This window comes from Pongo abelii, chromosome 11, assembly GCF_028885655.2.
Source record: "Pongo abelii isolate AG06213 chromosome 11, NHGRI_mPonAbe1-v2.0_pri, whole genome shotgun sequence".
NCBI classification, from domain to species: Eukaryota; Metazoa; Chordata; class Mammalia; order Primates; family Hominidae; genus Pongo; species Pongo abelii.
The window spans coordinates 64,559,203-64,586,678 of NC_071996.2; the positions used below are offsets into that span (position 1 = coordinate 64,559,203).

At 40.2% G+C, this 27,476-nt stretch overlaps 1 pseudogene; it reads right to left on the reverse strand.

The window, feature by feature from the left end:
• Positions 1-26,803, reverse strand: LOC112132393 (mitochondrial import inner membrane translocase subunit Tim8 A-like; annotated as a pseudogene).
• Positions 26,804-27,476: the final 673 nt, after the last annotated feature.

Sequence of the window (27,476 nt, forward strand, 5' to 3'; positions counted from 1 at the left end):
TGTTATGGATTGAATTGTGTCCCCCCAAAAGATATATTAGAATTCTAACCTTTAGGACTTCATAGTGTGACATTATTTGAATATAGGGTCTTTACAGAGTTAATCAATTTTTTTTGAATCTTATATAGCTTTTATTTCAGTGATCAAAAGAATGCAGTAAATGGAATCTACACTAATTAACATTAGGCATGCACCTCTACCTGAAACTGCTGTTAGCTTCTGATTGGCCTAAATCTTTATAACTTATTTAGGCACATCATTGAATTTTTTGTACCCTGATATACAGGGTAAGTTGATTTCTTCTTTGAGGCCGTCTAGTAATAAAAATTATGTTCACTGGCTAGATTCCTTTATAACTAAAGACCTCTAGACTCTCAGGCTGCCTACCCTACCTTGAGACTATACTTAATATGGATATTTAAGCAAATCATCATATAGGAAAGGGAGATCATCAAGAAAACTGAAGTGTACTGTATAAACACTCTTACAGATATTTTTCTCCAACATTGATAATCAAACACTAGATAAGGATACCAAATTATTCTTCCCCCACTTCTGCCCTTTCTGATAAACACAAGGATCCCCCTTGAAATCGAAATGACTCCACACAAATGAGAGATTTTTACGTATGTAGTCCCACTATCAAAATTATAGGAAGCAGTTAATGGGGCTTTGAGAGAAGCATAGTCCCATGTACAGTAATGTGCATCTAAATAGAGTTTTCCATTCACCTGCCAATTATTTTCACAAGATTAGCATTAAAAAATACAAGCAAACATATGACCCTTAAGCTTCACACACAAAAAATTGGTCTTTGTTCATTCTCAGATGACAGGATGTCCCAAGAGTAACAAAAGATGGGAGCCAGTCCTCTCATAGCTGTTTCTTCAATCATCCCATCAACAGCTCTTCATTTCTTGAACTACCTTCCTTTTCCAAAGAGATAATGCTGAGATCAGTCAGAAAGGCTTTCTGAGAAAACTGGCTTGGATTTCTGGGTCTGTTCCAGTCAATTCAAGATGAACTGGCTTGTATCAATGAAGCACTCAACGCAGTTCACAAAACAGGCCTCAGCCCGACTGTCCAACTTTGGCCCAGGCTTGTCCATGCACTTCTCCCAACAAAGTTTAGTCATCTGGTGCACCAGCTGCTGGAAGTGCTGCTTTTGAGTCTCTACCTGGATGAAATGCTGCAACTGCGGGTCCACTGCACCCAAACCCGCTGCGGAGGAAGAGGAGGAGGGATTCTTCCTAGGGTGACCATGCTTACAGAGACGAACTCTGCACCGATCTTAATGTGTCTCCGCGACCGAGTTAATCAATTTAAAACGAGGTCAGTAGGGTGGGCCCCAATCCAATATGACTGATAACCTTGTAAAAAGGAGAGATTTGGATACAGAAAGAGACAGAGTGAAAATGATGTGAAGAAACACAGGAAAAGATGGCAGCTACAAGCCAAGGAGAAGCTTGCAGTGTGTATTCATCTGTTCTCATGCTTCTAATAAAGACATACCTGAGACTCGGTAAGTTATAAAGGAAAGAAACTTAATTGACTCACACTTCCACATGCTGGGGATGCCTCACAATCATGGCTGAAGGCAAATGAGGAGCAAAGTCATGTCTTACATGGTGGCAGGCAAGAGAGCTTGTGTAGGGGAACTCCCCTTTGTAAAATCATCAGATCTTGTGAGACTTATTCACTATCACAAGAACGGCACAGGAAAGATCTACCCCCATGATTCAATTACCTCCCACTAGGTCCCTCCCACAATACATGGGAACCATGGGAGCTACAATTCAAGATGAGATTTGGGTGGAGACACAGCCAAACCATATCATTCCACCCCTGGTCCCTCCCAAATCCAATGTCCTCACATTTCAAAACCAATCATGCCACGCTAACAGTCCCCCAAGTCTTAACTCATTTCAGCATTGACTCAAAAGTCCACAGTCCAAAGTTTCATCTGAGACAAGGCAAGTCCCTTCTGCCTACGACTCTGTAAAATCAAAAGCAAGTTAGTTACTTCCTAGATATAATGAGGTTATAGGCGTTGGGTAAATACAACCATTCCAAATGGGAGAAATTGGCCAAAATGAAGGGGCCACAGGGGCCATGCAAATTCAAAATCCAGCAGGGCAGTCAAATCTTAAAGCTCCAAAATTATCTCCTTTGACTCCATGTCTCACATCCAAGTCATGCTAATGCAAGAGGTGGGTTGCCATGGTCTTGGGCAGCTCTGCCCCGGCAGTTTTGCAGGGTTCAGGCCCCCTCCTGGCTGCTTTCACAGGCTGGCATTGAGTATATGTGGCTTTTCCAGGTACACAGAACAAGCTGTCCCTGGATCTACCATTCTGGGGTCTGGAGGATGGTGGACCTCTTCTCACAGCTCCACTAGGCAGTGCCCCAGTGGAGACTCTGTGTGGGGGCTCATATCCCACATTTCCCTTCTGCACTGCCCTAGTGGAGGTTCTCTGTGATGGTTCTGCTCCTATAGTACATCTCTGCTTGGGCATCTGGGAGTTTCCATTCATCCTCTGAAATCCAGGCATAGGTTCCCAAACCTCAATTCTTGATTTCTGTGCACCCACATGCCCAACACCACATGTAAGCTGCCAAGGCATGGGGCTTGCTTCTCTGAAGCAATGGCTTGAGCTCTACATTGGCCCCTTTTAGCCACAGCTGGGACACTGGGCACCAAGTCCCGAGACTGCACAGAGCAGCAAGGCCCTGGGCCTAGCCCATGAAACCATTTTTGCCTCCTAGGCCTCCTGGCTTGTGATGGGAGGGGCTGCATGAAGTCCTCTGACTTGCCATGGAGACATTTTCCCCATTGTTTGGTAATTAACATTTGGCTCCCCATTTCTGCAGCCAGCTTGAATTTCTCAGAAAATGGGGTTTTCATTTTAATTGCATCATCAGGCTGCAAATTTTCCAAACTTTTATGCTCTGCTTCCCTTTTAAACATAAGTTCCAATTCCAAACCATATATTTGTGAATGCATAAAACTGAACGTTTGTAACAGTACCCAAGTCACCTCTTGAATGCTCTGCTGCTTAGAAATTTTTGCCAGATACCCTAAATAATCTCTCTCAGGTTCAAAGTTCCACAAATCTCTAGGGCAGGGGCAAACTGCCACCAGTCTCTTTGCTAAAACATAGCAAGAGTCACCACTGCTCCAGTTCTTAACAAGGTCCTCATCTGCATGAGACCACCTCAGCCTGGACTTTATTGTCCATATCACTTTGCCTGTTACCAGGTTCCAAAGTCTCTTCCACATTTTTGGGTATCTTTACAGCAGCACCCTACTCCTGGTACCAGTTTACTGTTTTAGTCTGTTCTCACACTGCTAATAAAGACATACCAAGACTGGGTAATTTATAAAGGAAAGAGGCTTAATTGACTCACAGTTCCACATGTCTGGGGAGGCCTCACAATCGTGGCTGAAGGCAAATGAGGAGCAAAGTCACATCTTACACGGCGGCAGGCAAGAGAGCTTGTGTAGGGGAACTCCCCTTTATAAAGCCATCAGATCTCGTGAGACTTATTCACCATCATGAGAGCAGCACGGGAAAGACCTGTACCCCATGATTCAATTACCTCCCACTGGGTCACTCTCACATCATGTGGGAATTATGGGAGCTACAATTCAAGATGAGATTTGGGTGAGGACACAGCCAAACCATATCACAGTGGATCTTTCTTTGTCTCATATTCCTCAGAAGGAACCAATCCTGTGATCTATTGATTTTGGACTTATAGCTCCTAGAACTGAGAGATAATAAATTTCTGTTGTTTAAGCCACTCAGTTTGTGGTACTTTGTTATAGCAGCCCTAGTGAATTAATATACTTGACCCATGATCATGCTTTCAGTCTCTACAGGAGCCCAGTAGCAAGAGAGATGCTGCTTTTTAAGTAGTGAATTGTCACTGGTTATTGTAGGCAGCCTCCAAGATGGCCCCTAAAGTTTTGGAAGTAATTTATTATGCAACAATAGATAACTAATAAATTGGCAAAGAGTATACGACTTTGCTCTAAGAGTCATATGTCTTCTGTGATTCTCTCACTGGGGCTTGCCAGAGGCTTCATACAGTGTCTCCGGCTGCCACATACATTTTAAATAAGTATTGTGCTTGTTAGGTCATAAGATCCAAGTACAACTTGCGCTATAGCCTAAACATGCAGAGCCCTCTTTTGCTTCAGGGTCCATTCAAAACATGCAGCCTTAAAAGTTACTGAGTAAATGATTCGAGAAGTATAGCCAAGCATAGTATATGGTGTCTCCAAAATCCAAAGAGTTCTGGCAACTAGTGCTCCTCTTCATGGTGGATGTACAAGGTGTAGTGACTTGTCTTTCACATTAGAAAGGATACGTTGACATGTTCCAGACCACTGAATCCCTTGAAACTTTGCAAATTTTCCACGGATTTTATTCTCTACCCTGTGTCCACATTTGTCTTACTAAAGCATGTAAGGAACTTGCTACTTCTTGTTCATCAAGTCCATGTAGCATAGTCATCAATTCAGTGGACTAATGTGGGTCTGTGGGATGGCAAGATGATCAAGGTCTTGGGAGATTTTAATATGACAGAAAGCAAGAGTTGACATAGCCCTGGAATAAGATGGTGAAAATACACTGCTGTTCCTTCCAGGTGAAGGCAAATTATTTTAGATACTTCTTACTAATTTGACTCAAGGAAAAAAGTGTTTGCAGGTGAACAGCTCAGATGTCCATGTTGTCTGATTCAGTAAAGTTAAACATCTGAAATGGCAACTGAGTTATTTTCCATAATCCACCCTAGTTTTGCACAAGCTAAATGGGAAAGTTAATTAAGTATGCGATGAGGGAAATAGCACCTCTGCGTCTTTCAGATTTTTACATAGTGGCACTGATTTCTGCACTTAGCGATGCAGTATTATTTTAGTTTTCCGTGTTGTTGTGCAGGGACTGTACCAGGGTCTCCCACTTGGTCTTTCCTATCTACCTTAATGTCCCTTCCTGGGTCATGGGATAAATGAGCAAAGAAATGTAGGCAGGCTCTAAGAGCTGGGAAAAGCAAAGAAATAGATTCTCCCCTAGAGCCTCCAGAAGGAACAGAGCCTTGGTGATGCCTTGATTTTAGCCCAGGAAGACCTATTTCAGACTGACTTCTAGAGCTGTAAGTTAATAGATTTATGTTGTTTTAAGCCACTCAGTTTATGGTAACTTGTTACTGTAGCAATTGGAAACAACATAAAGCAGGACAACAGTGATGTTTTTAACTCCATAAAAATTGGCATAGACCCAGGGCCCATATTTAATAACTCCAGGGAGGTCTGAAAATGTCCCTTTTCAAGGGGCATTTTCAAACTTGGCTATAAGTCATATGTCAGGTGTGTACTGTGACAGCATTTCAGAGTCCCTACTGAAAAAGATCTGACCTCCATTTCAAACAAGGTTTTCTGGGTCTATTAACTGGTTTGAGTCTGAGAACTTGGTGAGAGGCCATTTATTACTACCATGAAAACTTAAGTCAAATTTCTGCCCATCACACCTAGAATTCTTTTGATCATTTAAATCAAGCTACAATTTAGAATGCTACCTACTGACTTCATTCTTAAGTATCTCGTGATAAATGAGCCACCACCATAGAAGTCAAAAGCCCTGATTATCGTATTGTTCCTGACACTGTTTATGGCAATATCCGCTTTTGAGAACCTGAGTCCTGGAGTTGGGGTTACCTAGGGTGAACTGTAGCCTTGGAGGGTTACAGCCACTGCCAGATTGCAGCACAACAGAGCAGATAAAAAGCTTAAGGAGTAAATACCTCAGTCTCTTTCTCTTCTCTCCCTTCAGCATCTTGCTGGTTCCTCACATCTGTTGAGCCCAATAAAGACAGAGGGCTAAGGAGCCTGGCTAATAGCAAATGTATATTCAGGGATCAACCTGCAAGGCTGTGCAATGCAGGGAAGAGAAGGGTGGAGAATGGATAGAGGGAGGGGGAACTTGAAAAAGAGCCACATAACCAGGCAACTCCATATAGTACTTATTATTTGCTAAACTGTCTCCTTATGGAGACTGGAAACGTTCCCTTTATTCCTTTATCTTCTCATCCATCATTCTCTCCAGTGCCTAGTAAAGTGCCTTAAATATATTAGCAGTCAGTAACTGTTGGTTAAATAAATTAAAAAATGAAATGATAACTGAAGAAAAGTTAAGATCAAATCCTTCTCTGTGTTCTTGGGGGCTGCAACTAGAAGACAGAAAGAAATAGGATCTCATATGTGGAGAGATGGCAGGGTGGAGGGTGGTGAGGTGAGGTATGGCGGGGGAACAAGGAGGGAAAGGAACAGATTTACTTCTTGCCCTCAGTTCTGAAGGATAAGTAAAGGACAATACAAAGGTACTTATTTGTTCCTTTGATCAGTGAATGTTTGCCCTCCACCTAATCAGAGAACGCTGCTCTACCTGTGTGGGAATGACTTCCTTAGTGTCAAACCCCACATTTCACCTCTTTTGGACTGAAGATCAAGTCTCATATCTTCCAGGTTATCTTCACCATCTGTTTCTGTTTTATTTTGTCTTTTCACTACCAACCATACTTGGGAAGATTACCCTGCTTGTGTTCCAGGTTGAACCAACCTTTAACAAAATTTATTTCTACCAAGAGATATGTATTAATAGATGAAAACTAGCTAGCTAGATCATCCTATAGATTTTGATAGATGAAAGGAAGTTTCAGGCCCAAGAAATAACACATATAAGGGCTTGAGTAAGAAAGCTGGAAGATCTTTAGGAAATATGTATTACTTTCATTTTGCCAGGATATAGAGCATTCTAGAAAGTATTGGGAAATGAAAGTTGGTCATGGACATATTCTTGTCTTAAGTTCAATATTCAGTATATACCAAGGAGCCACTAAAATTTTACCTGGGAAAGAAACCCAATCAGACTTATACTTCAGATTAAAAAAAAAAAAGGCAATAGTGTCTGTTGGATGGAATGAGAAAGGAAAGAACTTAAATTGGGGGGACAGTCAATAAACTCTTGGTGTTAGAAAATTAATTGGGTAAGTGCCTGTCTGCAAAGTTTGTTGTACAAGCATGTAAACCATGCTTATTTATTCTTGTTAAAATATAACTCTAAAAACTGTTTCTCAGCTATGGTCATGGTGCTTTCCTTGCCCCAGTTGTCAGTAATACCAAATGAGGGGTTCTTCTAGCACTCAGCACTCTGTAAAGGAGCGCTTTTTCTACCTTTTAGACTAGAACCCAGCCAAGGGGTAAGGGCACTTTTGTGCTCCTGTTTGGATGGTATCTTTTGGATATTCTGTGGGTTTTTTAATTTGGAGAATTTGCTTATATTAGCCCCTGACTTAAGAAAAAAAATATGACTTAATGAAGAGAACGTGTTTAAAACCCGTGGAGCCTGATTCTCACAAAGTGTCTGTAGCCACAATGACGTCTCCTCCTTAGTGTTCTCCAAGCTGTGAACATGGGCTAGATGTGGTGGCAGGGTAGGGGAGCCAGAGATCACCTCCAGCCGTCCTGTAGCTCATATGTAGCTCTTCTAGATTCAGCCATAGATCAGAATCTAGAAACCAAATTGATATCAGGCAGATTAACAAGAGAAAAGTAAACAGATGTTGTTGATTTTTCATGTACATGGGGATCTTCATAAGAGATTGAAGTCTGAAGTGGCCAAAGCAAGATAATTTCATACTTTTTAGACAAAGAATGACAAATCTGAGAAGAAATCACAGGACAAAGGGAATCTAACTAAGAGCAGTACATTTCTAGGGGAGTCACTAGGAGATATATGAGGGGAGGATGTAAACCTTTTGGAAGATAAGGACTACTTCATTAAGTATATTTATTCAGGTTCGTTGCAGCCTCCTATCCCTAGTCTCTGTTGACAAGGGCTATTTTCTTGCTCCAGTAAGAAAATATTCCTCCCACAGTAAGAAATATTTCTATTTTCTTTCTCCAGCAAGAAATATTCTTCCCAGAGGAATCTATGGCTTGCCACAAGCAGGAAAGACAGGCCAACTAGCCCTTACCAAGGCTACAATTCTCCCAATGCTTTCAACTTGAAATAATCAATATACCAATTTGGCATATTTTGGGATGCCATGTCCTTCATTCCTTCATTTCCTCTGTCTGAAACTTCACTAGACATTTCCAACATTAAAAGCTGAGGTGGTGGCTATGGAAAGAAATGGCAAATTAGTAGCTATGTCATAAAGGATTTGCAAACCAGAAAACAACCAATCTAAACATTGCTTCCCACACTCCATTAAACCAGCCTCCTAATCCTGGGAAAAGTTCTATCCAATAAAATGGTTTAGCCTTATTTATTTGATGAAGAATATTTGTCTTGTCTTTTAAATGGTACAGATTAGGCTCTATTTGTCCCCAAGGATTTACATAGAAGCAGTATTCTTCTCCAGTGTTTGTCAATGCATCCAGGACATGGGGATTCTGAAATACAGCCATGACTACATACCAGCTTCTGACTGGAGTGCTTTCAGTGCTTTCATAGAAATATTGAGCTCTCATTCTATAACAATGGAAAGATTTAGAATTGCTTTTTTAATCTCATAAACTCCAATGCTTGGGAAAGAAGCTCTCAATATTGAAAAGAACTGAGAGTTGTGATATAAAAGTGAGTTTTGAATAGTACATCTAGTATGTTTGTGTGGTACCACTTTATAAAACAAAAGAGCCCAAGTTTGTAATTTGGCTAGCATTTAAAGTAGGGTACCTGGAGACAGATGTGTTAAATATCTGAGTCCACATTGCCCAGGCCATCTAGGTGGGAATCCTTTACATACCTTGTTACCACACAAGAAAAAAGGCCAGTATTGTTCACAAATAAGGTCAGAGTGGAATATGTGACACCACAGGTTGGGGTTTATTGCACTTTGTCTTCTAGCATATTGACATCTGCTCATCTCCATCCTCCATGAATTCTGTCAGACCATAGGAGTGCAAAAGGTTGTGAAATATCTGATACAGGAGGCCGTTAGTTCAGTTTGGGCACATATAAGGCTTAATATTATTAAGCCAAGTCAGTCTAGAATTTTGATCAATCTATTTGTAATCTTTGGTGTCTGCTAGCCTAATAAGTTTCCCCAAGTTACACAAGGCTGACTTTGGAAGTTTGTATAACATCTGGTGATTTGGCAAGTGTTTGTACCATAAGAGTCAGTGTCAGAACTGCTTATGACCTTCGTGAAAGGCTTAAGGGTGCCATGAGTGGAATCAAACCACAGGCTTTGACTGCAATGCCTCATTGGTATGTTACTTAAGAAAAGTCCAGCGTTATCCCTGCTTATACTGGAGAGGGAAAAATTCCTTTCTAATGACTTTACTAGAGCAAGGACAGTCTTCGAGCTCTTACAGAGATTCCTCTGTGTCCAACTGACTCACTGAAAGGAAAAATAATGTGTTGTTGTTGGCTAGGTGGTGAATGCCATACCTTGACATACATTCATTCTCCAAACTTGATCCACTGGACACTTGCATTGGCAGGAACAAAAATAAGTTCAGGGTTTTTCTTTGCATAATCTAGATGTTGACATAATCAATGGTCAGACTGATTGGTTATCAGAGCCAGGGTTTGGAAGACTGGTACAAAGGGATGCTGAGTCTATGCCTGACCTGTTGGAAAAATAGTGAGGGCTAATGAGAGCAAGACACAGTTTGAAGAAAGGTCATAGTGGAGGAGCAGAGGAAGAATAGTTAGAGGGAGACAATCTTCAGTCAGCTTTTAAAGTAGGCTACCAAAAAATGGGGGCGGGAAGCATTTGTCACCAAAAAAGAGATTTTTGTATGTTTGCTTGTTTGTTTGTTTGTTTTCAGGAAGAGTATTAGGGAGACCTAAAAGGGGGATAAAATAGGTGGGAGTAAAATTTCTTCATCCCTGGTCTTGGGAAAAGCTGTCTACTTTGAAAAAATGCCATCTGCTTCTGGGGCCAGGGAATTAGCCCTGGTAATCCTTATTTTAAGGTCACCTGTAGGGGTGATCCTTCAATTGACTTGGAAGTGCTGATCAGGATCTAGTTTGGTGTCGCTTGTGTGAACCCAGGAGGGTTTTTCTTTTAATGGCAGCATAGGTATTCAGCTATACTTCATAAGGGCCTTCCCAGTGAAATGACAGTGGGTGCTTTTCTCTAAAAATGTTGATGGACTCACAGTCTCCTGGTTGAAAAGGATAGCAAGGCTTGTCAGTTGGCAGAGGCCACATCCTTTTTACCTGATGATGATATGCTCCTAGTATAACAGTGAGTGCCTGTACATAGCTAGACACAGCATCACATTGTTTACTTAAATCCACATAGAGTCTATTCAACCTAGGAATTGGAAGGTTTAGAGATGCCAGTAGGCATAGGGTAGCCAAACATTATTTCAAAAGGGGTTAATCTGTATCTTCTATTTGGAGTGTTTTGCATTTTTATAAGGGCCAGAGGTAATGCTTCTGGCAATTTAAGTCCAATTTCTCTAAAAACTTTTCCTAAAGTCCATTTAATGTCTAGATTTGCCTTCAGGATTGGTGATAGTATGGGGTATGAAATTTTAGTGAATACCTCGGAGTTTTTGCAAGCAAGTGGTTTATCTCTGCTGTAAAATGAGTTCCTTAGTCTGATTCAGTCCATAAAACGATGCGAAAGCAAGGAATAATCTGTTACTCATTTCTCCACCATTGTTGTGGTGTTAGCATGTCTAGTCCAATAGCATTCAGTCCACCCATTACACATACAGACAATAACCAAACAGAGAGAAAAGCCTAAAGCTGGAAGTGAATCTATAAAGTCTATCTGGAGTTCTGCAAGGGAAGTGTGTGCCTTGGAGAACTTGCTCAGGAATGTTGGTTTCCTCCAGAGATTTGGTGAGAGTTACAAGTAATGCACTAGAAAATAGTGCTCCCAGGGCAACTGTAGATCCCAATTATCTTTTAGTACCTTAATCATCCTGTATCTGCACTTGTCTATATGTCCCATCTGATGATCATTAACATCAGCCAAAGATAAAGGCAAGTTTATAAATTGGGTGGAAAAAGGATCAGGGGGCCTGTTTTTGGCTGCATAGTTAACAGCCTTGTCTGCCCTATCATCTCCTTAAGATACACTATCAGTGTCCTTAGTGTGGGCGGGACAATGAACATTGGCCATTTTAGTAGGAAGATGAATAGCCTGTCATAAGGTAGCAAGTATATGCCCATTGGCAATAGGCGCACCAGCATAAGTTAGCAGTCCACAGGGTGGCCAGGTTGTGCCAACAGCATGGCAGACTCTGAGAGCATATCTGGAGTCAGCGTGGATATTGTCCATTTTTCCTTTTGCTGGTGTGCACATCCTTCACTCATTCAGTAGTGTGTGTTTATAAGACAGGGATTGGGTTCAGAGGTGGAGTGGTGGGGCTGCACTGTAGTTGCCATGATTTAAGGAAAGAAATAGCAAGGACCAGTAGCAAGGACAAGAACAGGGCTGGAGGCAGGCCTCAAACTATACTAAAAAGAGACAGCTAATTTGCCAAGCCAGGGAACATTTACTTTTTCTTGAGGGGTGGATCACATAATCAGAAAACCATATGTAAGAGGACGTCCTAATTTTTATGTGTGCTGATTTGTGAATAACAATAATCAAGGAAAAAAGAGTTCATGCTTATTATTGGATTAGAGTGAAAAATGTCTGTCATCCATTTCTTTTTTAAAAAATAGTGGTGAAATACACATAACATTTATCATCTTAACCATTTTTCAGTGTAAAGTTTTTTTTAACCAGAGTAATCTAAAGCTTATAATGTAATTTTAGTGAATTAAACATAGAACTTAAAATTATTCATCTAGGACTCCCCTTTTTCTTGGCAAGATGGCAGAGTATGACTTAACTACTCACATCATATCTCTCTTGAACTGGCATTTTGTTTCTGCTGCTTGAGTTGCTCTTCATAAAGGAGATATAAGAGGGAAAACAATAAATACATGGGAAGTTGGGTCTTCCTAGTGACACCTCATAGTAGCTTTTGCTACAGTATATGCAAATAATACCTTTATTCTGGTGAGATTCCTCATGCTTTGAGAGAAGAAATGACAATAGTTGTAGTCCCTCAAATAGAAAGAGAACCAATTGGAAAGATGTTTGGAGAACCAGAAATTACAAGGCAAATGCAGTCCAGATTTGCTTTTGGCTTCTGGGCTGAAAAATATAGTTTTGGGTAGAAGTATTTATATAGGTCCTGCAGGCTGTTTCTCAGGGTTTCTTTCTTTCTTTTTTTTTTTTTTTAATTTATTCTCTACACTAACCTCCCTGACCCAAGCATTTTTCAAACTTTTTTTCTCCTACTCATCCTCCATGAAATTTTAATACCACAGATATACTATATTGTATTTATGTTTATGCACTATCTAGAATATATATATATATATTCTGTGCTTCACTTGTAGGGAGAGTGATGCTTTTGCCCTCAATAACCAATTTTCATTCCTTGGGGGCAATATTGCCCTTATTTAGAATGCATGCTCTGGAGACACATGCACTTCCAGCACGAACGTGTCAGTGACTCAGGATCAGCTGAGTATCACTGCTCTTTTAGAGTGCTGCTTCCAGCACATGATAGAAATACTGAGTTCATTCTGGGAAAGCTCATCTCTGAAATCTTTTTTTTTTTTTGAGACGGAGTCTCACTCTGTTGCTCAGGCTGGACTGCAGTGGTGTGATCTTGGCTGACTGCAACCTCCACCTCCCAGGTTCAAGTGATTCTTTGCCTCAGCCTCCCGAGTAGCTGGGATTACAGGCATCTGCCACCACACCCAGTTAATTTTTGTATATTTAGTAGAGATAGGGTTTCACCATGTTGACCAGGCTGATCTTGAATTCTTGACCTCAAGTGATCTGCCTGCCTTGGCCTCCCAAAGTGCTGGGATTACAGGCATGAGCCACCACACCCAGTCTCATCTCTGAAATCTTAATGCTGAGAGACTGAATATGCAAACAGTCAGTGGCCAGACTGTACCTGACAATTGGACTCTGCCCCACAACCTCTATTGCAATCAGCCCAGAACAGTCAGGATTGTAAACTTTGCTTCTAACTCAGGACCAGAAAAAGATTTCTATGCTCCCCACACCAGTCTCGTCAGATGTCCTGCTTTTAGTTAGCCTACCTCCTGTTTCTTATGCCAACAGGCTTTGATCCGAGCACACCCGAAGCCTTTCCTGTTTACAAATCTTTCCCCCTGCCCTTCCTGCCTTTGAATCTCTGCCACATGCTAAGTGATGGTGACTAACTCCCTTGCTACAGTAAACCTTGAAAAAATAACCCTATTTGTTCTCATTTGGGTGGTTTTCATTTATTTCTACAATGCGAAATGTTGATGCAGCCATGGAAGGTCTTACACATTTAAGACACCATTGATAATAATTGTTCCACTCCAGTGTTTTGGCAACAAACATGTCTCATTCATCGGTCTCTGTTGTTTTCAACCACCCCTACGGCTGTGTTACCATTATTTATCTCACCCTTTTCAGCCACACTATTTTAATAATTCAGATGATGTGTCTCTGCTATTTGACTACAGTAGCCATAATAGTCAAAGATGCTCGGAAATGCAGGAAGATGGTAAAAGACCTAGCCAATGTCTTTCAAAAGAAATCCTACACATAAAAACCCTGTTACTGAGGTGGTTGAAAGCTTTACTTTGATGGGGACCAGAAAAAACACCCATGCTCAAATGTCTACTTTTTTGAGGATTTCATTAGAAATATTTATATATTTATATTTAAGACTTTCTGATATATCCACTGTAGTATTCACATTAGTATGTTCGCAGATACACTAAAAGTGGTCTCAGGAGAAGCTGAAGGATGACTTATACTTATTGAGAAGTTACTATGCCAAGAAATGTCCTGGGAATATCAATTTGAACAAATCAGGGACATCTCCAGGATTACAGTTTACAAACCAGTTTACAGTTATTAATCCCTCTGAGCTTTCTAGCCAAACAACACAAGACTAAGTCTGAGATAATTAGGCTTTACTGCCCCCAACCCCAACCCCACATAAACATTTTTCAGAGGAAGCTGAGGGAGGAGATTAGAATTCCTGGAGGCCACATTAATTCACTGGGCTATGGATCTGATGTTCAGAGTGTAGTGGTCCTCCTGGCTCCATTCTGTAAGTGCCCTGTTTCCCTCCTAGGCCTTGTCATCTCTTTTTCAATGTCTCTTCTATGCCAAGAATCCCCTTCTGTAGTATTTCCTTCCAAACAGTCCCCCTCCAAAGGCCCAACCTCTTCCTCCCTTTCTCTGCTATCAAACTTCATCTATTCTAACCTATTTCATTTTTTTAATATTCCATATATAAGTGACAGCATGCAATATATAGAGATAGAGACTAAAACAGTGGTGACCAGGTTTGGGGATGGGGAGAAAATGGGGAGATGTAGGTCAAAGGACATAAAGTAGCAAATGTAGGATGAACAAGTTGAAAGATTTAATATACAACATGAGGCCGCTAGTTAATACTGGTGTATTGCATTCAGGATTTTTGCTGAAGGATTAGATATAGCTGCTTTTGCCATGATGGGGACTGGTAACTATGTAAGATGAAAGGATATGTTAATTTGTTCTACTAGAGTAACCATTTCACTATATGTATGTATCTCATAATATATTGTATACCTTTTATATACATAATAAAATTTATTAAAAAAGAAAATTTTCATCTATTCTGATATACAGACTTGATGGAGGTTGATAGGATTGACGTATGCATTTTATCAGGACTTTTGAGGCTGAGAAGCCCTTCCTGATTCTCAAAAGTTGTCCCAAAGGTGTGCCCTGCTCCCATCTCCTTCACTGCCTTGAGCATATTTTATTAAAATGATCTGTTAAGTTTCTGTCTCTCTGACCTTGCTTTGAGTGTGGCAGCCATGCTCTATCGTTTGTATTTCTAGAAACTACACCAGTGCTGGGATGGAGTAAACTCAGGCATGTGCCAAAGCTGGCAACGTGGAGACAGCTGCTTCTTGCAGCCACTCACCAGGCCACCTGCAAGGCCGTAGGGAGAAGACAAACGAGCGAAGACTTTACGGTTAGACAAGCCTGGGTCTGCAATCCAATTATATGCCCTTGGCTGTTTTTTAAAAACCTTTATTATGTGCCCTTGGCTGTTTTTTAAAAACCTTCTTCCCAGAGTTGCAGAGATTTAATGAGATAAGAACTGACTCATCTCAGTTACTCCCAAGCCTTCAAATGTATCTCTATGCTGATGGTTTCTGCTTGTATTTCTCTAGCTGGGATCTCTCTTCTGGAGTCTGAGCCTCCAGAAGGTCCCCATCTGGATGACTCATAGGCCTATTAAATCTAATTTAGCCAGAGAGGGTTAATAATTACCAACACTACTCCCCTACCCACTAGTCACCAAATTAGGTCCTTCTGCATCATGCTCTCCCTCCATGAGAGTATCACCACCACATGGCCCAAGCCGGAAACCCAGGAGTCCTCTTTGATGCCTGCTCGCTCCTTATCCCACACACAGACCTCTCTAATCTCCCTTTTCATTGTCTACATCTCTCTATGGTCTCTCTTCCACCTTTGCTCAGGCCTTCCTCTCTTCCAGACCAGGTCATCGCCTAGCCCGTCTAACTGGCCTCTCCTCTTGTCATTTCTCTCCATGGCAGCCTTTATTACTTTCCTGCTTAAAACTAGTGGCTTTCCCTGCTGCAGGATCAAATCCAAATCCCTTATCCTGTTCTGATCTCTGCTTAGCCTTCCTTCTCATGGCTCCTCCCCAACATCCCGCCACCTACACACTAAGCTGCATGCATTCATTTCTAAGAATTGAAATGCAATCTCTGTTTTGCTCTCTCTTTTGCTTCTGAAACTTCAAACATAATGTTCCCTCCACCTGGAGTTCATTCCCTTTGTTTTTCATTTGGCTAAGGTCCTAGTCAATGATCGCAACTCCAGTGCCATCTCATCCAAGAAGCTTTGCGCACCCACTGCCCTAGCAAGGTGCATGGCTTCTGTGCTCTCAAACAGACTTGTGCCTCACTGCTTTTTAACAAAGCACTCATCCCTCTGTAATGCAATTATCTAATGTAATAATTGCTAAGAGTCATGGACCCCGTGCTAGGTGCTGGACATTCCCGTAAGCTCTTTACTTGTAATAGTTCATTTAGTCCTCATAACAGCCCCATGCAGTAGGTACCTTTATCATCCCTGCTTTGCAGATGAGGAAATTGAGGTGCAGAGGTGTACATACTCTTCTCAGTCTTACACAGCAAGTATTTGAACCCATGAGGCCTGACTCCAGAGCCATATAATTATCTACTATTATCCAGTAATATTCAAGGATTTTGTCTCTATTGTTCACTGATACACTCCTAGGGCCTAGACTAATATCTGGCACAATAATATTGCTTATTAAGTGTTTACTGACTCACTGAGTGAATAAATGCTGATTCATTGTGTCATTTCCTTCCTGATGGGCAGGGATTAGGCTTTATTCCATTTATTTCTAGCAGCTAGCTTGGACCCTGGACGTATGAAAATTGTTAAGTTTGTCTCTCTGCATAGGGTCTTTGCTATTCTGTGAGATCCATGATTCTGTTTTGCCTTTGTGGTCTTCTGAGACCCTGTATTCACCCTACCACACCACAGCACACTTTGCTGCATGTCAATTTTTAGTGTGTAGAAAAAAATCTGGTCAGCTGCTGCTTGACAGCTGGAAAAATAGAGCTGTACCTGAGCCAGTTTTGTACCTCAGAAAAGCAAGGGGGAGAGTCTCCTGCCTCACGCGGTGTGTGGGTGGAGGGCTGAATCATCAAGTTCTTTGAGTTCCTTGGAAAAAGATAACTCAAAGGAATATTACACAACATGGAGAAATAGGAGGAAAATAAGCAGAGACACAAAAATGACTCAAGTGTTGAAAAATATGATCCACACAACTAAAAATACATTGCAATGGAGTTTGAAGAGGAAAAGACTGGGTGTCAACATTCCAGTGGCCCAAATGGCTGTGCATGAATGGGCTTTGGTTTGAAGGATGATGAGCAGATGGTCACCGGCCTCACAGAGAAGAGGGATGTGCAACAGGTCCTGGAGGCCCTCTGAGGATCTGAGACAAGGGGAGAGGACAACTTTACCAGGGACAAGACAGCCTGAGCTTCAGCAAAACATTATAAAAGAGTATCCTCGGTTCCATATGACCCAGGCAGAGGGAGGAGTGATGGTAAATCCTGGGGGATTGGTGTATTGTGCATTTTTCTTTTCTAAAGAGCACTTAAAATTCCCTGTAGATTAAAAAATTCTGTTGTAGATTTTTTCTAGAAACTGAAAACTTTGGGTGGGAAGGGTGGGTCAAGCTTTCATGGACATGCAAACAATTCTCATGTTCCATTCTCTGGCTTCTCTAGTAACTGACATTTGAGAGACACGTTGGTGTAGTAGATGGAACATGGACTTGAGGCCCCAACTGTTCTGTAACCTAGGGAAGTTGCTGCTTCAGGCTCTGCCTCAGTGTCTTTTTTGAGCAACACTTTGCAAATAACATTGTAAATACCAAAGAGGTATAGAGAATATCTAAAACACTACCTCAAGGGCACATGATATGCTTAATGAATGAGAATGAAATTGTCATTAATATAATTTTTTACCAGCTTTATTTTCCTAATTTCTGAAGTATTGCCCTGTCATAAAAAGATTAAAGTAGATCCCAAAATCAGAAGAGCTCTTGATTAGAATGAAGGACCTGAATTGGTTTTCCAGATGGACTCACTTGTTAAAAGGGGATTGTGACAAGTATTTATTCAACAGTTTGTTCCACAGCCGGTGTTTGGGCTATTGGAAAGGAGGTGCTATATAAGTGTATTGTAATAATGAATGCCCTTAGGGAAGAGGGGAATTGTGTAAGGAGATGTATTCTGTAATTCTGTCATGTATATTCATCTTTTCTGTCCAAGTAGAATATACACCCTTTATGGGCAAGGACTACCTCGTCTAATTTGTATTTATAAACTTTCTTTTTTCTTTCTCAGGGCTTTCAAGGACTGAGAATGCACATATGGATAGAACAAATCTAGAAATTCAGGCTACTTCTATTGCTAAACAAGTATAGAGTTTCATATAAATATAATTCATAAAAGGTATAAACGGCAAGAGTTTCTACCCAAAGATTTTGTGAAACACCTGGTATTCTAGCTACAGTGGCAAATTATGGCATCCCTTAGCCCCTCAGAGACCTCTGTCCTCAGCAGATATGACCGCCTTCTTGGATCTCAGCAGTGCAAGGGTCCAGTGTGCCTGCATCTCTGCCTCTGAGGTCCTGCTGTCCTCTCCAGGCCTTCCAGCTGCTTTGAGAGAGAAGTGACCAAAGTATTCTCACTTTTGAAGGGAGTGAAATAAAACTTGGACAAACCAGGTTCTCAAATTAAAATTCATGGATCTTCCTATTTTCCCAAGAAGAGCCTGTTTTTTTTTCTTATACTCCATTGAAGGCATTGCTGGTGGACAATTTTCAGTAGCATTTTCTTCTCTTTTGTTTTGGAAGGCATGGATTAGTAAATAGGACATTTCTGTTCAGCAATTGCCCTTTGAAGTTTTATTCAAACACAGAATTTACTGTAAAAGAGACCAGTCTTTATTCTTTTAGTGAAAATCACAAACTCTTTATAAATATATATATATTTTTTTATTATTATACTTTAAGTTCTAGGGTACATGTGCACAACGTGCAGGTTTCTTACATATGTATACACATGCCATGTTGGTGTGCTGCACCCATTAACTTTATATATATATATATATATATTTATTATTATACTTTAAGTTCTAGGGTACATGTGCACAACGTGCAGGTTTCCTACATATGTATACACGTGCCATGTTGGTGTGCTGCACCCATTAACTCATCATTTACATTAGGTATATCTCCTAATGCTATCCCTCCCCCTTCCCCCCACACCACAACAGGCCCCGGTGTGTAATGTTCCCCTTCCTGTGTCCAAGTGTTCTCATTGTTCAGTTCCCACCTATGAGTGAGAACATGCAGTGTTTGGTTTTTTGTCCTTGCGATAGTTTGCTGAGAATGATGGTTTCCAGCTTCATCCGTGTCCCCACAAAGGACATGAACTCATCATTTTTTATGGCTGCATAGTATTCCATGGTGTATATGTGCCACATTTTCTTAATCCAGTCTATCATTGTTGGACATTTGGGTTGGTTCCAAGTCTTTGCTATTGTGAATGGTGCCGCAATAAACATACGTATGCATGTGTCTTTATAGCAGCATGATGCAAATCATAAACTCTTAACTCAAGCATATACACAATCATATTTCTGGACCTTGAATCTACCCAGGCACCCCTGTGTGAAGTTAATTCTTAGGGATTGGTGAACTACTTTTAACAAGAGTTAAAAAATGACATTGGGGATAACATATGGGATATATACTATATGGATGTTACTTGCTTTAGGCATTTTACTTAATGATTGGGTGGCAGTGGTTCCTGATAATGGAAAGGGATTTTAAAAATACATGGAAAGATTAGATTTGACCCATATGAAACTGGTGATCCTTGACCATTTTTGACCTACAAAAATAAATATTTAATGTAATACAACCTAATATGTTAAGGTTTGTTCATAAAACAATGCAGTCTATATTATGTCAAATATAAAATTGACATTGGAATAGTGGCACAGTACACTTAAGAAGATAAACTCAAAACTGTTTTAAATACAGCTATAAAATGCTGTAAGAAATCAGTCATTGATGACATAATTACGTTATTTTGTACCCAGTAATTAAATAGAAGCCTTATAATTATGGTAACTTATATAAACGAATGTATTTATATTAGTTTACCATAAGCCTTAGAGTCGATAACATTTTATGAAACAACTCTTAACTGTGTTCTATGAGTCAGAGGCAAACTGTGTAGAGGAGGTTTAGGAACGCTTCCTTTATCTCCCCAGAGACTGTACATTTGTCGTAGTCAGTTTAGGCTGCTCTAACAAAGTACCATGTACTGGGTGGCTCATAAACTACAGAAATTTATTTCTCACAGTTCTGGAAGCTGGTAATCTGAAGTCAGGGTGCCCACATGCTTCAGCTCTGATGAGGGTCCTCTTTAAAATTGCAGACTAGGACTTCTTGTATCATCATGTGGCAGAAATGGAGCAGGTTAGCTCTCCGGCTTCTTCTTAGAAGGGCACTAATCCCATTTATGAGGCTTCCCCTTCATGACCTATTTTCCTCCTAAATGTCCCATCTCCAAATACCAGCACATTGAGATGAGAGTCTCAACATAAATTCTGGGGAACACAGACATTTAGTCCACTGCAATATTTCCATGAGAAATACTGTAAGAAAATTAAAACTACCCTGCGCATGAATAAAAAGTGCTAACATGTAAAATTAATGAAATATGGCTGATAATAATTTGGGCTGACTGTTATAATGAGAACTCCAAGAAATATATGAAATATTTTTGTTTTGAAAAGGTTCTGGCTAATGTCCAAGAGTAATCCCTCCCCTGTTTATATTTTGGTCCCAGGTACAGTAATAATTTACAACTCTGACTTACCCAAAACAGTGAATGCTCTTCTTCAGTCTGTGTGCATCTCATAGACAGTCTTATTAATAAAGGAACTAATTAGTAGCTCATGGCATGGTGCAGCATAAACATAAGGAGACACCTAACAGGCTCACTAATCCAGGGGTAAATCACATCCTGTGGGAGGCAAGAAAATGCAAAATCATAGAATGACTGCATCTTCATTCAAGAGAAAAAATGGATTTCCCCTCTGTCAATCCCAGGGTGCCAGATTGAAACTCCCCAACCCCTTCAAAGATAAACATCTTAAAATGCTTGATTATTTCATTACTAGAGATTTTCCCTCTGGATGCTGCAGTTTTTGTTTTTATTTTTTCAATGGAAGAGTTATACTTTAGCACTTATGAGAAATCTTTATTTTAATCACTGGGGAGTGGTCATTTAGAATTGTTTCCATGGCCGGGTGGGGTGATTCACACCTGTAGTCCCAGCACTTTGGGAGGCCAAGGTGGGCAGATCAATCACTTAAGGTCGGGAGTTCAAGACCAGCCTGGCTAACATGGTGAAACCCCTTCTCTACTAAAAATACAAAAATTAGCCAGGTGTGGTGGTGTACACCTGTAATCCCAGCTACTCAAGAGGCTGAGGCAGGAGAATCACTTGAACCTGGGAATGGACATTGCAGTGAGCTGAGATCATGCCACTGCACTCCAGCCTGGGTGACACAGCGAGACTCCATCTCAAGAAAAAAACAAAACAAGAATTGTTTCCCCATGGGGTTCTGTGTGATGGGATTTGAGCTGTATCAGTTGTCTCAGTGTTTTCCTTGCAATATTTCTGAGGAACGTAACAAACCTTCCTAGTAACCTACAGTGTGTTCTCCCTCCATCACATCCAGTCACCAGATTTGGCCTTCCCACATCCCAGTCGCTAGTGCCACTTAGGACTGCAGGTTACCAGCACTTTTCTTAGCTGGCCTGCTGACTCCAGGATTCTTGCCCACCTCGTTTCCTACTGCTCCATCAATTCTCTGTACTCTGCTCCGTGAGACTGTCCTCAAATGCAAATGGGATTCTGTTGTTTTCAATCCCTTAAACATATCTGTAAATTCCTCCGCAACATTGTCTCCACTCCCTGCCACCTTCTTGGTCCTGACCTTTCCTTCATTGTAGGCATTTGCTTATTCAGGATCCTCTTTCACAAATGCTGTCCCTGAGAGCACTCCCAATTTCCTGCACCTGTATAGTCCCTGTTTGTTTGTAAAGCTTCTGCTTAGATGCTGCTTCCTCCAAGTTGCCTTCCTAGATCTGGAAAATTGAGTGTCCCTGGTACCTTTACCCTTCTCCTCCTAGAGCACTAACTGTACTATATTTCATTTTCTTTTTGCTTTTCTGCAATCCTCTGCAGTCTGCAAATATCACTATTTTATTCCCAGGGCCTAGCACAGTGCCTAGCTCAGAGTAGTCACTGAATGCAGGCTTGTTGAATGAACAAATGAATGAATGAGTGAATAAGGACAGGCATAGAAAATACACGATAGTGCTTTGAGCAGAGGTTCTATTTTTGAAGAGATTACAGTCTGCTTTACTTTCTGTATATTGGATGATTATGTGGAATAATAAAAAGAATAACTTTTTAATTAGACCTGGCTTTACAGTTTGCCAGCCCTGTCAATTTGGGCAATTTATCTAATCTTCCTGAATCTCAAAATATAAATCAGTACAGGGATAAAAGATGTCCTCCTGGTGGGGTTCTTGTGAGCACTAAAGTAAGCAATGTTAAACATGTGCCATAATAGGCGCTCAAAGATGCTGGCTCCTCTCCTCTCCAACGCACAGCTCTGCTTCCACTTAACTCACACCCTTGCTCCCCAAGTCAGTGAGCTTGAGATGCTCCTCCATCATTTAAGTGACCACGAGCCTACATAATTTTAAAAATCATATTGAAGAAAAAATTAAGATAATTTATATTTATTAAAAACAATATACATACATATAATACATTAAAATTACTTGTATAGATCAATAACTTATAAATGTTTAAAGCATTGTGTGTCAAATATCCTATCCTACTGAACAGCATAAGTAAACTTAAAATTAGATTTCAAGTCCAGGTGTGGTGGCTCATGCCTGTAATCTCAGTACTTTGGAAGGCCAAGGTGGGTGGACCACCTGAGGTCAGGAGTTCAAGACCAGCTTGGCCAAATGGTGAAACCCCATCTCTACTGAAATTACAAAAATTAGCCGGGTGTGGTGGCACACGCCTGTAATCCCAGCTACTCAGGAAATGGAGGCAGGAGAATCACTTGAACCTGGGAGGTGGAGGTTGCAGTGAGCTGAGATTATGCCATTGCACTCCAGCCTGGGCAACAGAGTAAGACTCGGTCCCTCCCCCGCCTCCCCTTCACCAAAAAAAAAAAAGATTTCAATAGGCAGAGCTAGGTTCTATGATGTAGGATTCAAATTTTAGGCTGCTACTTAATTTTACAGTGCATTATTTTAAATATCATTGCAACTAAAAAATACTCTTACAATTTTATATTTTCAATGGAAATAAAATATATAAACTGGAGTTGTATTTTTATACATGGTAACTAATGACATTAATTTTAGTCTACATTTTTTCTCTAAATAATGATAGTAACTATCTGCTTTATTTCACTATGTAATGAATTAAGAGACATGCAGAAAAAAAGGTAGAACTTCTTCATTACTATTATTTTTCCAGTGAAAGTATATACCCTAAACCAGGACACAACAGAGTGTACTGAGATAGCTTTATTTCCACAAAGTTTACCACCCAATGGCTAGTTTTGCATGCTTTTCTCACCGGCTGGATTGTGGCTAATCATGGCCAAGTGTTTTGATGCTGTTGGTTTGGCTCTTAAATGAAACTGGATCCTGACAACAAAGTTCAAGAATTATTGTCGGCTTCTCTGCATAACTTAGAAGCATCTCCAAAGGCATATGTACTATTGCCCTGGCAGACATATATACACGAGTGCAGTGTAACACCTCTATTCTCCATGCTTGGCAAGTTAATGTGGATGTTCATTTTTATAGCCGCTAACTTATTAGCTGTGGATTACGTTGTCACTTTGTGTGTTACATTTCCAAGCATAAGAAGTGTGAGTGAGTTCTAAGACATGTGAAATGAAGGATCAGCTCGCAAAAGCTGGTCTTGAAGGCATCAGAGAGTAGGGATAAAGACTTCATCATGCAGTTCATAGAGCCTGCCAATTTCTTGATTGACAGCTCTCTGTATGGCAAGTCTTGAGGGATTGGGTATTTAAATCTTAATTACAAAAAAGTGTTACAGAATACTAAAAATCATTCAAGGAAACTGGAAAGCTTATAATGTAGCATTCCTCTATTAATCTCTTATACAGAGTAGATTTGATTGACAAGATCCATACAAATAGTGTAAAGGAATTTAAAAAATCAGTACAAAACTGAAGGAAAAATTTAAAACTATGTGCCATAAACGTGTCCTATTTTATAAATTAAATTGCTCCACAATCATGTATGCAAAAATAAATCAGATTAAAACAAACTTTGTTTTAAGATGTAATTCTAGCTGGCCTAATAACTAAAGTCTCATTAACAAGATTTAAACAAATAAAATTACAATATAAACAGCTGCTTTGCTTAGAAAAAAATCACAAGAACTTAATAAAGAAAAAAAGAGTTTGATTTCAACAGATAGAAATAAACCAACTACAAGGAAAAGTCATTATAATAAAATTGAGCAACATTCAAGGACACATCTTTGCATATCCATGTCATTCTCTTGCTAATTCATTAACTTAATTCGTTAACTCAACAAACACTAATTAAGAGACCTTAATTTAGGAGACCTAAAGTAAGAGTCCAAACCCATTGCCAAGTGCAGAGAATAGGGAGATAACAATGTCAGGGTCATAGTCCAGTGGAAAAATACTCATGAAAACAGGTCATAGCAATAGAATGTCATTGAAGTATGAGTTAGAAGTCCTGATACTTTTTTTCTTTCACATCCCTGTATCCAGTCTCCATCCTTCTCACCTTTGTGCTTTTCCTTGGGGAGGCTGATTTATATGACTGTATCAGTGGGTTCTTGTATTAGTCTGAGTTCTCTAGAGAAACGGAACCAATAGGATAAGCAGTTGACCCCTGAATTGCGGGGATTACAGGCACTGACCCTCTGCACAGTCAAAAATCCACGTATAATTTTTGACTCCCCAAAACCTTAACTAATAGCCTACTGTTGACTGGAAGACTTAACACAACATAAACAGTCAATTTACACATGTTGTGTATTATATGTATTATATACTGTATTCTTATGATAAAGTAAGCCAGAGAAATGGAAATGTTATTAAGAAAATCATAAGGAAGAGAAAACAGACTTACTATTCAATAAGTGGAAGTGGATCATCATAAAGGTCTTCATCCTTGTTGCCTTCATGTTGAGTAGGCTGAGGAGGAAAAGGAAGAAGAAGAGCTGGTCTTGATGTCTTAGAGGTGGCAGAGGCAGAAGAAGAGGTGGAGGAGGTAGAAGAAAAGGCAGGAAGGCAGACAAACTCAGCATAACTTTTATGGAAAAAAAATGTATAATCTCTCTCTCTCATATATAAATATGTATGTATGTATATATATATATATATATATATATATATATATATATATATATATGCACACACATACACGAAGGCCTGAGAACTCTGAGAGTAAGTCCTAGTCCAAGTTCTGAAAGCCTAAGAACCAGGAGTGCAATGTCCAAGGGCAAGAGAAGATGCAAGTCCCAGCTCAAAGAGAAAGCAAATTCTTCCTTCCTCTGCCTTTTTGTTCTATTGTGGCCATCAACAGACTGGATGATGCCCAGCTGCATTGGTGAAGGTGACCTTTTCTATTCGGTTTACTGATTCAAATACTCATCTCTTCCAGAAACATTCTTATTCTGTTTCGGGTAAAACAGTGAGAAATAATATGTTTTACCAATTATGTGGGCCTCCCTTAGCCCAGTCAAGTTGACACACAAAATTAAACATCACAATTTCTTTGCCCTTTGGCTTCTAGTTGGGTTCAGCCAGTGGGGACCCTGGTAGCAGATAAAAGGAAAGGAAAAGTGTGAGGTGGGATACTGAGTGTGTCCTCAGCTTCTTCCACAACCTATATCTGTTTCTCAGACGTCACAATGCCTTTCTAGTAATGTCCTTCAACTACCCATTGGAACATGCCGTGTGTTTCCTGCAAGGCCCTGAGTGATATATTGTGGGAGCATTAAATCCTGCGGGGATTCCAGAAAGACTTCACAGAGGAAATAGCACTTGAGTTGGGTCTTTATGGAGGAATAGGAGTTCCTGAGGGCACAGGGGAGAAGCTACCGGGGCTTGAGCAGAGGGCAAGTAGATGAAAGGAAGGAAAAAACTAAGATGATTTTGGGTGTGGATTGGAAGAGCTGTTTGAACTTACTATAAAGAATATACGCAATAGGGTATTTTGGTGAATTTTTAAGCAGAAGGTTACTCACAATAGTAAAAAGTGGTGTTTCTCAAATATAATTATTATGTTAACCCTTTCAATGAAAATATTTTTGCAGACATTTTCAGGATTGACTTAAATTGTTTTTATTGTAATGTGTATCCTGTATGTGTCAGTTTTAACTAGTTATATATAAATTCATTTTCCTTATAATTTTTACACAACTGAAGAACCAAAATTAACTTACATAAAAGATAAAAACAAAACCACATAAACTCTAAAATCCAAATTAATGTTAATGCAAAGGATGATGTTTTGCTGAAATAAATGTGTGAAAAAATGATTGAGTTCATTATTCATAAAGGAGTTTAACATGCCTGTAATACCTTGTGTTTTAGGATGATTCACTTCTTCCATGTCTTTTCACGGCTGTAACTTTTATGTGTCTTCCATCTGTACAATGTGCTGTGATGTCATTTGACCTTCATTTAATTTATTGTCTCCCTCAAAAGTTAGCTGCTTAAACAACGAGTATATTATGCTTATGGATTCTGTGAGTCAGGAATTCAGACTGAGTGTAGTGGGAAAGGCTTGTCTTTTCTCCATGATATCTGGGGCTCAGCTGGGAAGACAGGTGCTTTGATCCTGACTGTCACTGGGGACCTCAGATGCCACTGTTGCAGAAGCCTCTACACTTGCCTTTCCATGCAGCATCAGCTTCCTCAGCATCGTACCCTCAGGGTAGCCAGACTTGGCTCCCAAATGTCCCAGCTCATGAAGTAGAATTCGCCTCATGTCTTCCATCCTCGCTTCAGAAGTCACAGGATGTCACTTCTGCTGTATTCTACTGGTTACAGCGAGCCACAACTCTACCCAGATTTAGAGTGAGGGGGCACGGACTCCACCTCTCAGTTTCTTGATGAGAAAATGGTCAAAAGCTTTTTTGCTACTTTTTAAAGCTATCGTAGTCCATGATAATTTATCTTGTTAGACACAAATACAGATTTAGGACACTAAAAAGCACCTTCTTTTTTTTTTTTTTTTTGTAATGTAGTGACCATGTGAATGACCCAGATGCTTATACTTATTAAAAGTATCATAGTTAGGATTTTTTCCTTAAACTTTAAAAATGGTAATTAAGACCGAAAGCTGAGGACAAATGTGATAGTAAGTATTTCCCACATTAAAGGGCTCATCATTAGGCATTAAGTACACCATTTAGGACATAAGAAGGAGCAAAATGACAGCTTTCTCCTTTCTCATGGAAGAGAGAGAACAGTGAGGTCTGCGTGGAGAAACATATAGTGCTTGCCACTCTGCAAACTACACTGCATGGTCACATGACCAAGGTGGCACTCTGCCATCTGGACATCTATCTCCTTCACCAGCCAGTTGCAAACCACTCATTCTGGCCAAGGGCCAATATTGAACAGCACTTGCAAATCACTTCAAATCCCCTCAGTCTACCTCTTCAGCC